The sequence below is a fragment of the Callorhinus ursinus genome, unplaced genomic scaffold (assembly GCF_003265705.2).
Source record: "Callorhinus ursinus isolate GAN/ISIS: 27379988/994484 unplaced genomic scaffold, GSC_fseal_2.0 scaffold1, whole genome shotgun sequence".
Taxonomy (NCBI): Eukaryota; Metazoa; Chordata; class Mammalia; order Carnivora; family Otariidae; genus Callorhinus; species Callorhinus ursinus.
In genome coordinates this window covers 134,473,061-134,487,673 of record NW_027397063.1, presented here as the reverse complement: position 1 = coordinate 134,487,673, position 14,613 = coordinate 134,473,061, and the positions used below count along the sequence as shown (strand labels likewise).

The 14,613-nt window shown below is 38.1% G+C and overlaps 1 protein-coding gene across 9 annotated transcripts in view; it reads right to left on the bottom strand.

The window, feature by feature from the left end:
* Positions 1-14,613, bottom strand: part of RBMS3 (RNA binding motif single stranded interacting protein 3) — a 1,359,336-nt gene that overhangs the window by 290,336 nt on the left and 1,054,387 nt on the right. The window lies entirely within an intron of this gene.

Here is a 14,613-nt window from a genome sequence, read left to right as displayed (position 1 = left end):
GTATATATATATATGTATATATATATATGTGTTGTTCTCTCTTTAAAATTTTGGGATCCAGTTTCTTCGGACAGACCAAAATATACCCTAAATCTCTTTGTTCTACTCTCCTGCAGATCACATTCTCTCCCCCCCTTTTTTTAATTCCTGTTCTTTCTTTTTTGAACCAACTTCTTACCGTATCAATTCCTTTTATAAAATCTCTTATAATTTTCATCTTTACAGTCATATTCCATCCCTTCATCGTATTTACCCTTATTTTTATACATATATAAGCTTTTCTTTCTTTAAAATTTTGGGAGGCTGTTTGTTCTAACACACCAAAATACACCCAAAATCTAGTGTGTGGCACTGATCTATTCACCAGCCTGATCATATTTGATCATATTCTTTTTTTTTATCAATTTCAATTTTTTTTCTTTTTTTTCTTTCTTTCCCTTTCTTTTCCACCGATTTCAGGTCTCTTCTGATTTTTTAGTGTATATTTTTCTGGGGTCGTTGTTACCCTGTAAGCATTTAGTTCTCTCATTCATCTATTTTCCTCTGGACAAAATGACAAGACAGAAAAAAATCACCTCAAAAAAAGAAAAAGAGGCAGTACCGACTGCCAGGGACCTAATCAATATGGACATTAGTAAGATGTCAGAACTAGAGTTCAGAATCATGATTTTAAAAATACTAGCTGGGCTTGAAAAAAGCAAGGAAGATATTAGAGAAAACCTTTTTGAGAAATAAAAGAACTAAAATCTAACCAAGTCGATATCAAAAAGGCTACTAATGAGGTGCAATCAAATATGGAGGCTCTAACTGCTAGGATAAATGAGACAGAAGACAGAATTAGTGATATAGAAGACCAAATGATGGAAAATAAAGAAGCTGAGAAAAAGAGACATAAACAACTACTGGATCATGAGGGCAAAATTCAAGAGATAAGTGATACCATAAGACAAAACAATATTATAATTGGAATCCCAGAAGAAGGAGAAAGAGAGAGAGGCGTAGAAGGTATATTGGAGCAAATTATAGCAGAGGACTTCCCTAATGTGGGGAAGGAAACAGGCATCAAAATCCAGGAGGCACAGAGAACCGCCCTCAAAATCAATAAAAGTAGGTCAACACCCCGATATCTAATAGTAAAAAATATGAGTCTTGGAGACAAAGAGAAAATCCTGAAAGCAGCTCGGGACAAGAGATCTGTAACCTACCATGGTTGAAACATTAGATTGGCAACAGACCTATCCGCAGAGACCTGCCATGCCAGAAAGGATTGGCATGATATACTCAGAGCACTAAATGAGAAAAATATGCAGCCAAGAATACTATATCCAGCTAGGCAGTCATTGAAAATAGAAGGAGAGATAAAAAGCTTCCAGGACAAACAAAAATTAAGGAATTTGCAAACACAAAACCAGCCCTATAAGAAATATTGAAAGGGGTCCTATATGCAAAGAGAGAGCCTAAAAGTAACATAGAACAGAAAGGAACACAGACAGTATAATGTAAAAGTACCTTAAAGGCAAAACAATGGCACTAAATTCATATCTTTCAATAGTTACCCTGAATGTAAATGGGCTAAATGCCCCAATCAAAAGACACAGGCTATGAGAATGGATAAAAAAAACAAGACCCATCGATATGCTGTCCACAAAAAACTCATTTTAGACCCAAAGACAACTCCAGATTAGAAAGTGAGGGGGTGGAAAACCATTTACCATGCAAATGGACACCAAAAGAAAGCTGGGGTGGCAATCCTTATATCAGACAAATTAGATTTTAAACCAAAGACTACAATAAGACATGAGGAAGGACACTATATCCTAAGTAAAGGGTCTATCCAACAAGAAGATCCAGCAATTGTAAATATCTATGCCCCTAACATGGGAGCAGCCAATTATATAAGCCAATTAATAACAAAAGCAAAGAAACACATTGACAACAATACAATAATAGTAGGGGACTTTAACACCCCCCTCACTGAAATGGACAGATCATCTAAAAAAAAGATCAACAAGGAAATAAAGACTTTAAATGACACACTGGACCAAAAGGACTTCACAGACATATTCAGAATATTCCATCCCAAAGCAATGGAATACACATTCTTCTCTAGTGCCCATGGAACATTCTCCAGAATAGATCACATTCTAGGTCACAAATCAGGACTCAACCGCTATCAAAGATTGGGATCATTCCCAGCATACTTTCAGACCACAATGCTTTGAAACTAGAACTCAGTCACAAGAGGAAAGTCGGAAAGAACTCAAATACATGGAGGCTAAAGAGCATCCTACTAAAGAATGAATGGGTCAACCAGGAAATTAAAGAAGAATTAAAAAAATTCATGGAAACCAATGAAAATGAAAACACAACTGTTCAAATCTTTGGGATGCAGCAAAGGCAGTCCTGAGAGGAAAGTATATAGCAATACGAGCTTTTCTCAAGAAACAAGAAAGGTCTCAAATACACAGCCTAACCCTACACCTAAAGAAGCTGGAGAGAGAACAGCAAAAAAGCCTAAACCCAGCAGGAGAAGAGAAATAATAAAGATCAGAACAGAAATCAATGAAATAGAAACCAAAAGAACAGTAAAACAGATCAGTGAAACTAGGAGCTGGTTCTTTGAAAGAATTAAGAAGATTGATAAATCCCTAGCCGGACTTATCAAAAATAAAAGAGAAAGGACCCAAATCAACAAAATCATGAATGAAAGAGGAGAGATCACAACCAACACCAAGAAAATACAAACAATTATAGGAACATATTATGAGCAACTCTATGCCAGCAAATTAGATAATCTGGAAGAAATGGATGCATTCCTAGAGATGTATCAACTACCACAACTGCAACAGGAAGAAATAGAAAACCTGAACATACCTATAAGCACTAAGGAAATTGAAGCAGTCACCAAAAATCTCCCAACAGACAAGAGCACAGGGCCAGATGTCTTCCCAGGGGAATTCTACCAAACATTTAAAAAAGAATTAACACCTATTCTTCTGGAACTATTCACAAAATAGAAATGGAAGGAAAACTTCCAAACTCATTTTATGAGGCCACCATTACCTTGATTCCAAAACCAGACAAAGACCCCATCAAAAGGAAAATTACAGACCAATATCCCTGATGAACACGGATGTAAAAGTTCTCACCAAAATACTAGCCAATACGAGCCAACAGTGCATTAAAAGGATTATTCACCATGACCAAGTGGGATATATTCCTGGGCTGCAAGTTTGGTTCAACATCCACAAATCAATGAATGTGATATAATACATTAATAAATGAAAGAACAAGAACCATATGATCCTCTCAATAGATGCAGAAAAAGCATTTGACAAATACAGCATCCTTTCTTGATCAAAACTCTTCAGAGTATAGGGACAGAGGGTACATACCTCAATATCATAAAAGCCATCTACGAAAAACCATAGCAAATATCATTCTCAATGGGGAGAAGCTGAGAGCTTTTCCCCTAAGGTCAGGAACTCGGCAGGGATGTCCACTATCACCACTGCTATTCAACATAGTATTAGAAGTCCTAGCCACAGCAATTAGACAACAAAAAGAAATAAAAGGCATCTGAATTGGCAAAGAAGTCAAACTCTCACTCTTTGCAGATGATATGATGCTTTATGTGGAAAACCCAAAAGACTCCACTCCAAAACTGGTAGAACTCATACAGTATTCAGTAAAGTGGCAGGATATAAAATCAATGCACAGAAATCAGTGGCATTCCTATACACCAACAATAAAACAGAAGAAAGAGAAATTAAGGAGTCATCCCATTTACAATTGCACCCAAAACCATAAGATACCTGGGAATAAATCTAACCAAAGAGGCAAAGAATCTGTACACAGAAAAGTATAAAATACTCATGAAAGAAATTGAGGAAGATACAAAGAAATGGAAAAGCGTTCCATGCTCATGGATTGGAAGAACAAATATTGTGAAGATATCAATGCTACCTAGAGCAATCTACACATTCAATGCAATCCCTATCAAAATACCATCCACTTTTTTCAAAGAAATGGAATAACCCTAAAATTTGTATGGAACCAGAAAAGACCCCGAATAGCCAGAGGAATGTTGAAAAGAAAAGCAAAGCTGGCGGCATCACAATTCCGGACTTCAAGCTCTGTTACAAAGGTGTCATCATCAAGACAGTATGGTACCGGCACGAAAACAGACACATAGATCAATGGAACAGAATAGAGAGCCCAGAAATGGACCCTCAACTCTATGGTAAACTAATCTTCAACAAAGCAGGAAAAAATGTCCAATGGAAAAAAGACAGTCTCTTCAACAAATAGTGTTGGGAAAATTGGACAGCCACATGCAGAAGAATGAAACGGGACCATTTCCTTACACCACACACAAAAATAGACTCCAAATGGTTGAAAGACCTAACTGTGAGATAGGAGTCCATCAAGGGCGCCTGGGTGGCTCAGTTGGTTAAGCGACTGCCTTCAGCTCAGGTCATGATCCTGGAGTCCCAGGATCGAGTCCCACATCGGGCTCCCTGCTCAGCAGGGAGTCTGCTTCTCCCTCTGACCCTCTTCCCTCTCGTGCTCTCTATCTCTCATTCTCTCTCAAATAAATAAATAATATCTTTAAAAAAAAAAGGAGTCCATCAAAATCCTAAAGGAGAACATAGGCAGCAACCTGTTCGACCTCAGCCGCAGCAATTTCTTCCAGGAAACTTCGCCAAAGGCAAGGGAAGCAAGGGCAAAAATGAACTACTGGGACTTCATCAAGATTAAAAGCTTTTGCACAGCAAAAGAAACAGTCAACAAAACCAAAAGACAACTGACAGAATGGGAGAAGATATTTGCAAATGACATATCAGATAAAGGGCTAGTATCCAAAGTCTATAAAGAACTTAACAAACTCAACACCGAAAGAACAAATAATCCAATCAAGAAATGGGCAGAAGACATGAGCAGACATTTTTCCAAGGAAGACATCCAAATGGCCAACAGACTCATGAAAAAGTGCTCAACATCGCTTGGCATCAGGGAAATCCAAATCAAAACCTCAATGAGTTACCACCTCATATGGCTAAAATTAATAAGTCAGGAAATGACAGATGTTGGTGGGGATGTGAAGAAGGGGAACCCCCCTACACTGTTGGTGGGAATGCAAGCTGGTACTGCTACTCTGGAAAACAGTATGGAGGTTCCTCAAAAAGTTGAAAATAGAGTTACCCTATGACCCAGCATTTGCACTAGTGGGTATTTACCCCAAAGATACAAATGTAGTGATCCAAAGGGGTACGTGCACCCTGATGTTTATAGCAGCAATGTCCACAATAGCCAAACTATGGAAAGAGCCAAGATGTCCATCAACAGATGAATGGATAAAGAAGATGTGGTATATATACACAATGGAATATTATGCAGCCATCAAAAGGAATGAGATCTTGCCATTTGCAACGATGTGGTTGGAACTGGAGGGTATTATGCTGAGCGAAGTAAGTCAATCAGAGAAAGACATGTATCATATGACCTCACTGATACGAGGAATTCTTAATCTCAGGAAACAAACTGAGGGTTGCTGGATTGGTGGGGGGCGGGAGGGATGGGGTGGCTGGGTGATAGACATTGGGGAGGGTATGGGCTATGGTGAATGCTGTGAATTGTGTAAGACTGTTGACTCACAGACCTGTACCTCTGAAACAAATAATACATTATATGTTAAAAAAAAGAAAAGAAGATAGCAGGAAGGGAAAAATGAAGGTGGGGGAGATTGGAGGGAGAGACGAACCATGAGAGACTATGGACTCTGAGAAACAAACTGAGGGTTCTAGAGGGGAGGGGGGTGGGGAGATGGGTTAGCCTGGTGATGGGTATTAAAGAGGGCACTAACTGAATGGAGCACTGGGTGTTATACGCAAACAATGAATCAGGGAACACTATATCAAAACTAATGATGTAATGTATAGTGATTAACATAACATAATAAAATTAAAATAAATAAATAAATATCTCCTATTGGTTCTATTATTTTGGGGAACTCTAATTCATACAATGTGTTAATTTTGCCAAATCGGTATTGCTATGAAAAACTCAGGACCCATGATCAGCTCCGATCTTCATACCTGGATATCCGCATTCCTTAGGCACAGAGCCATGGCCTTTGACTAGGGAAAGAGAGAGGCACTGCCTTTCCCAAAGATACATGCTCTAGAATCATACATCCGAGGTAGCAATTATAGAGCAAAGGGAAAAGTATAGAAGGACTGCCAAGAAGGAGGCTTTCACCTCCACGTGATGCCTAAGAAATATGTCCTCTGTCCTGTTCGATAAGGACTGAAGGGGACTGCCCTATGTTTTTAATCGTCTTCTCCCTCCCCTACGAGAAAAAGGGTGATTTCTCTTCCCCTAGTTTCACATGGTGATCAAGTGAGAGAAGGGTGATACGTATCAGTTTTTCCTCCCAAGGCACCAATAAGAACAATTTCTATAAGGAACACATTTAATTATGTGGAAGCATTTAATTATTTCACATTTAATGCAAGCAAAGCGCTGGCAATGGGAGTTCACATCCTCAAGTTCAATTAGAGGGCTTAATTCCAGATAACAAACTTGGCAGAGGCCTGAATGTGAGACTCTGCCCAGTGCTCAGGACAACCTGCACCACTGGTCATTTGAGCGATTCTTTAAGGGTTTTATTTCTAGGTCAATCGAGCAGCCTCGGAGTTGAGGTGAGCAGTGAATGATTCAATGAGCCTCTCAAGGCTTTATGACTGAATTTGAATTACCTGTGTTCCTGGGACAGGTGGCCAGATTGGATTCCTGGCTTTCCTTGACTTCTCCCTCCACATGCACCTCATGAACTCGACCTCAGTATCGCCCATTATCAGCCCTGACGTGATGGTTTCTCCTGTGAGAAAATGCTAAATTAACATTTTACAATATTGAGATCTCTCTATAGTTTTATTGTAATATGTTACTATATACAAATATGTATGGTTTTAGTACTCTGGGTCCTGACAATCAAAAATGAGAACAGGAAACCAAACTATAGAGAACTACTCAATATTGTAAATAAATGACTCCACAATTTCTCAGAGTCTAATCCGCCTCTCAGAAGGGGCTCTCCAGGGATGTCTATTTTATCGGCCTGTTGTGAACTCTGGGGTAGAAAGTTGTTGCCTGATTTGTTGATAATGACTATGATACTCTTTCAAACAACTGGAAGTATGGAAATGGCATGAATATCACCATAAGTTTACTATGTTACCCTATTAATTTATTCTAGAATATCCACCACAAAACATATAAATAGAGAGCAGCACAAAGCATTTTGTATCTTCTGCCTAGGATATGTCAGCTTAGAAATTTGTGGAGGCTCACACGCATATGTGGTATACGCACAAATGTAGCTCAGAGATGTAAAGATGCTAGGGATGTAGAGTTCGACTCGAGGGCAACCATTCTCATTGTATTCCATGTAGAGGACACCCCCAGAGCGGAACACAAGTGGTACCTCTTGGATTGTGCCACAGAGCTCATGTGCCTAACACTGTGTCTTACAAAATTAGGGAAGCCTGACAAAATAAGGACACCCTGTTAAATATGAATTTCTGATAAACAACAAATAATATTTTAGTATAAGTATTCCCATATACTGCATGGGCCATACTTATACTAAAATATCCATTGCTACAAGGGATTAGCATCACTATCATATAATTTATTCGCTGTCAGATAGGATTCATATTCTTACTATTTTAAGGTATGATATTAACTAATATTTATTTTAAGCTTACTATGTGCCAAGGACTGTGCTTTCAATTCATTATGGTTTTATTCTTTGAAGCATCCCTTGGCGTAGATATGGCTCATGTCCTCACTTTACATGTGAGAAAGCTGAGGTTATAAGAAGCTATGCAATTGTCCAAGATCACAGAGCTATTAGAAAAACCAACTAGAAATCAAATCCCAGTCTATTTGAATCAGAAGCATGAGATTTCAACTTAAAAGCAGTGTATTAATGGCTGACTCACCTTTCTCTGAGAGATCAAGGCAAAGGAGCCACTTTGGATGGATTCCTACAGGTGTTCACTGTGTAAACCTATTTAGCAGCTCAATTTATTTTCTAAGAATGGAAATCACTTAGTCATACTGAGGAAATGAGTAAGCAAGAGAAGACCCAAAGTTAAGTCTTGCTGGCAAGTTACTAAGAAAAACTAATTAACTGGCTAGTTTCCTTCTTCTATTACACAAGGATAAATTTTTAAAAATGTATGTTTAATATACAGAAAGTGAAAAACTGCATCTTTGTATACAAAATGTTGCTGTTGTGTTGTTGTTTTGCTGGAATCTACTTTTATTTTTAAATTGTCCAATGTCAGTTTTGCAGAAAACTGGCTTTGTAAAACCATGCACAATTCACATGTTATAGAGGAAGAGGAAGCTGTCAGCTCTACATGGGTCCTTTTTTTTTTTTTCCTAAGGAAATTCAGCTGTACATTTAAATCTTGTCCGTCTAAGTGAAGGATGCCATATCCTAGGCTTATTTAATCATAGTCTTTTCCAAAAAGCCTGAACATTTGGTGGCCTATGATCCTTAACATCATCAACTGGGAGAAAAGGTGTGTATGCCTGTATTTCACAATAAAAAACTAATTTATCAATGCAGAAATGGGGGAGGATAAAGAGGGGTAAGGTGGGGAGGAGTTGCTGCTGTCTTGCTTCCATTCCCTATGTTAACATTGTGACCTCGGTAGCAAAGAAGAGGTGCAACAGTGGGTTGAAGGAGTCCAAATGAGATTAACCACTTGCATTCGAAAAGAGTCACTTCTATCATCATTGCCAGCACTTCTTTGGCCCATCTGTTAAGCAGAATGCTCTTAAAACTCATCAGGGAGAAAGAGTAAGTGTAGTCTTAATGTGACTCAACAATGAATTAAATAAGCAATTTCACCAAGACTGCTTAGAAGATCAATGGAAAGCGAATGAATAGATCTCAGTTTTCTGCTCTATTGCCCAGTTGACCAGCCCACCTGAAGAACTGGAGGGACTGAGGGTCACGATACCCACTTGACTCAACATCACTTTGTTGACTCACTTATCCTGGCTCCAGGAACTTTATTAAATGGATTATCCACTTATTTTTGACATCACTGCTACTGACCATTCACTCACTCACTCATTAAACATTTAATCTTCTAGTATATGCCAGTGGCTGAGCTAAATCCTGAGGACACAGACATGAGAGGACGTGATCCTTGCCTGCCCTAGAGAGTGCAGCCCTGTGAATAGCTTACAACTAAATTTCAATAATAAAAAGTTACTACTCATTAACTAACACATTAGTCCAGCCAAGAATGTAAACACCTGCCCTCTATACTCTTATAGCTTATAATTTGAAATTCTATTTTGCTCCAAATGGTATCAGACAATCTAAATGATTTCTAAATTGTGTCTCACCTACATGATAAACATGAAAATTCTTGAAATATAAGAACTATACACACACATTCACATACACATACATCCATCTCAACAAAAATAACTTTAGTCAGGGCGCCTGGGTGGCCCAGTCATTAAGTGTCTGTCTTCGGCTCGGATCATGGTTCCCGGGTCCTGGGATCGAGCCCCACATCGGGCTCCCTGCTCCCAGGGAAACTGCTTCTCCCTCTCTCTCTCCCCCTGCTTGTGTTCCCTCTCTTGCTGTATCTCTCTCTGTCAAATAAATAAAATCTTTAAAAAAAAATAACCTTAGCCATAAACCTCCAGAAAACTGGGTAAAAATAATCTGTGGGCAGAGAGTGACATAGTGGCACTGACATTAACTACTTCTATGACAGTAACTAGTAATTGACATTTCTCAGCCAATTTCCTGAATTGTACAATGAAAATAATAATATGAATGACCCCAGAGGGTTCTTGTGATAATTTAATGACACATTCCACTAAAAATTTACTACAGTGCCAGGTACATAGGGGAAACTCAGTAACTCATTATTCTTTCTATAATTATTATTAAATTAAAAAATAAAGAAATTTAGGACATTGCAGGAGGACAGTTACTAACTAAATGTAAATCATGTTTACAAAAGAACAATTATTGCTATTTAGAATCTGTCCCTCTGCATTCCTCACAGGTGCAAATTTACTAGACACTACATTAAATTATGTGGAGGTGGGCATATTCAACCGATGATTAGATCCTTAAAATGTGACTACTATATCAGCAAGAGAATCTAGAAATATATCATGGTGAGGGGAGGGGGAACAGAACAATGTTCCTATCATTTATGAGCTAAAAAGATTAATGATTTATTACCGGGTTCATTAATCAAAACCATACAGCTTTTTTTCTTTTTTTTTCTGAAGGAGCAATTCCACTGTTCAAGTCAATTAGCCCACCAAAGCTATTACACCAAAGAAGCTGCAATGTTATTCAGACTTTCCTGGGAGTATTTAGAGTATAAAATAAATGCTATTATTCAGAAGATACCAAATTGCTAAGCTTCTTAAATTCATACAATTGGGAACCTGCAGTACATTAAAATACTGAAACTCATTAAGAGTCTTTTTTCCCCCAGCTTTAGAGCCATTGGCTTTCTCAGCACAGTTAAGAACAATAAAACGCTCCCAGCTTCCAAGAAAAGAGTGGCTTGCGCTCCGTCAGCCCCACTTCAATGAATCACTGAGGCAGAACTGGTGCCCAACCTTTGAGACAACAGCAGCTTCTACTGGATTACCCTAATACCCGAATAGGACTGCAAAATTAGCTAACATGCTACATTAAGAGGAGAGAAAAGGGTGGCTAGCTTATATCCGTCATTTATCTTTACCTTGTTAGAACTCTATTCAAAACATTTGAGCATAAATATACAAAATGTTCATAATGATTTAACTCATAAAATATAATAAGAATCAACGCCTTTATAAGTGAATGACTAAATAAATGAGGGCCCCTTTAAGTAGAATGGAAACAGATAAACGTGGAAGGAATGTTGGAATTGCAAAATCACCTCTTAGCAGCCATAGTAATGATAATTGATTTATGTAAGAATGACCAGTGTATTGACCAATGACAGTCAAACAATGTGAGTGAAAGTTTGATGAGAAATAAGAAATGAAAAAAAAAGAGAAATAAGAAATGTACATAATCTCAAAGAGTTTCCCCCTAACCTCAAAGACTTCCCCAGCTCCCACAAATATCTATTAATATCTATCAAATATCTATTAATCAGGAGGGAAACAGTAACTTTTCCACGGAGATACCTAGTAGCCTAAATGATCAAAGTAGCATCATCAGCATGGGACAAGTGAACACCATGGGACTCCCCATCTGATGCACCAGAAGGACACCATAGCACTGTGGCATTCCTTCCAACAAGGCATACCCTGAATCTACCCATTGGAAAACATCAGACAGACCCAAGTTGAGGGACATTCTATACAATAAATGGCCTGTAATCTTCAATGATGAAGATGAAGAAAGACTGAGGAACTACTGTACATTAAAGACACTAAACAGGCAGGACAAGTAAATGTAACAATGGATCCTCAATCCCACCCCTGTAAAATGCCTGTTTATTATAAAGGACATTAGTGAGAATTGACTAAGGTCTGTTGATGAGACATTTCTAGTGTATCAATGTTAACTTCCCGATTTTGATCATTTTACTGTGTATGAATGTCCTTGTTATTAGGAAATACAACAAAGTATTTATGGATGATGGGGTCGCGTCTTAACTTTCAAATATTTTTGAATAATAAGAATACTATGTACATACTTATAGAGAAAATGATAAAGTAAATGTGAGAGATGTTTAATATGTGGAAAAATTGTAATGAGAGGCATTATACTATTTCTGCAACTTTTTGTAAGCTTGAAATTACTTGCACATAGAAGTTAAAACAAATGCAAAAATAAAATAAACAAGCTATTACCCTCAATGGCTAAAATTGCCCCCCAAATAAATATTACCTTAAGTACTTCACTTTATTAAAGAAACATAAGGCAGCGTACATTCTTTGTCTTGCTCAAACTTTCCTCCCTCAAGAAAGAAAGACCAAAAACCATGGAATTCAGCATCTGTGTCTCTTAATACAATCTGATTCCCAAACTCAACACCACCTTGGACACTGCCCATTTGTTTGGCTCATTTGTATATTCTTAGCTCATGGTCTCTGCTAAGAGTTTTAGTGATATTTCTGCTCAGGTGTTTGGACAGAGAGAATAAAGGTGGAGATTCAAACTGGATCCCAGGAATCTAGAAACAATAGTACATAAAAGGAGAGTGAGATAAATTCACTCTAAATGTAGACATAATTCTTTTCCAACACTACCATGACCCCGACAGATTTTCTCCTCATTATGTAGCCTAGATATGTACTATTGGAATCATTTCCTCCTTCATATACACACAGCCAATGCTTTTGAGAGTAACTTGTAACTTCGTACACAATATGGTCAATATTTTGAATAATGCACAGATTAGTGAGGCTTAAATGAGAAATTTTGCTCCCAGGGGACACTTGGCAAAAACTGGAAACATTTTTATTTGTCACAACTGTGGTGAGGGGGCTGCTCTTACTATCTCACAATGTACAGAAAAGCCCCCTACAAGAAAGAAGTATCTGTGAAAGAAAGTATCTGTCAGACCAAGGCTGAGACCCCTGCTATTAAGTCCTTTAAACAAAAAAAGTAAAATAAACACACACACACACACACACACACACACAGCTATTACATATTAATCACTCTATAATATGTTGTTATATATTATATGTTTTATATAAATACACATAATAGACTTCCACTGTTGGCTTGGTTATTTTTATTAAAGAGAACTCAAATATATGCAAATGCTTAATTAATGAGGTATAATGCCTCTGTTTATAGGTCATATGCAACTACTAAACCAAATACACTTTAAAATTGCATAAAAGCAAAGTTGCATAACCGATACAATTTAATTAAAACATTAATTTAATATCATGGATGATGTCGTTTTGGCAAATCTAAACTCTGGCTTGCAATGTGAATATGCTATTGACTGCTGCAGCATCAAATATTTTTGAAATTCATGGGCTATATTCTTTTTGCCCTGTGACATTCTGATTCTGCCACCACTTTTCTGTATTTGAATTATTATAAAACCTTCACCTGGGCTTAGCTTGCCAGGCTAACTGCCTTCATATGGCTTGAAAGCATCATTTACCGATTACGTCTGCCTGGTTCCTTCCTCATTAACCCCAGACAATGACAGCGGGCCTCCTTGGCACTATGTGATTATAGACATAAATACAGACACAGGCAATGACATCAGCTGGTCAGCCAGATGATCTCCAATATGCTTTCATAACCTTTTAAACTTAGTCATAGAATGGAAATCCCCAAATTTGCAAATCCTCATAGGGAACTCATGACTCCTTAAGAATCACTTCCACAGACTCTGGTGAGAAAGACGCCAATAAAATGAAAAACCACCAGGGATTTCTGCGGCTGATCTGGTTTCAGATCCAGAAGTCATTACTTGCATATTAGCTACAGAGAAGCATATAGAGACATTTACACACACACACTGTAGTTCTGGACCAGTGAGTTCACTTCCTTAAGACTTTGCCTCCTCATCATCTCAAAGAAGGACACTACGACCACAGAGTGACGGTGAGGATTACATGGACACTTTACAGATGTTAGTATCTTTTTAAAAGATTTTATTTATTTATTTGAGAGAGAGAGAGAGAGCAGGAGCAAAGGGGAGAAGCAGACTCCCTACTGAGCAGAGAGCCTGATGTGGGGCTCGATCCCAGGACCCCAGGATCATGTCCTGAGCTGAAGCCAGACTCTTAACCCACTGAGCCATCTGGGCACCCCTATAGATGTTAGTATTATAGGTGTTAACATCTGTATCTACTCCTCCGCTGAAGCTGCTGTACACATTCACTGGGTGCCTGGCTACATTTTCTTCTCAAGCAAATGAGAAACAAAATAAAATCAAGCACTTGAGCGGACACGTTAACTGCATCAATTTGAGAGGCTTATGTTAAGGGAAGCATTAAATCAAAATATATCTATTTATAGATAAGGGTATTTATTAGCTATTCTGTGACAACTACCTTATTTAGCATAGAGCAAGTCAGAAATCAAAGAAGACAGGTAGAAAGAAATCACGGCTTCTTTTTACGTTTTTCTCCATTTCTGTTTTCTTGTGAACTTTTTAAAAAAGTGCTGGATTAAGACTTGCCACGGTTAAACGTGGTAAAATGTACACAGAGAAAGGGTTGATGAAAAATTAACTGAAATAAAAAACAATACAAAATTCATAAACTTCAAAACATTTTCCAGGCAGGTGGAAAGGCTGAGTTCCTCAGGCAGGAAAGAGCTTTCTCTGTACAAGGTAAAGAAAACGAGCCGGTATGGGTGGGACACAGTGAGGAGGTTGTGGCATGAAATGACTTTGGAAAGGTATACAGGGGCCGGGAACTGGGATGATATTCTTCCGTGTAGTGGGAAAGCACCGAAGAAGTGAAGTGGGGAAAAACATGATCTGATTTGTTGAAAAAAATAAACCTGGAAGGGAATGGAGGGCTAAGAAATGAGGTATGGTTCCCATTAGCTGGGAAGCTGTCCCAGTAGGTCAC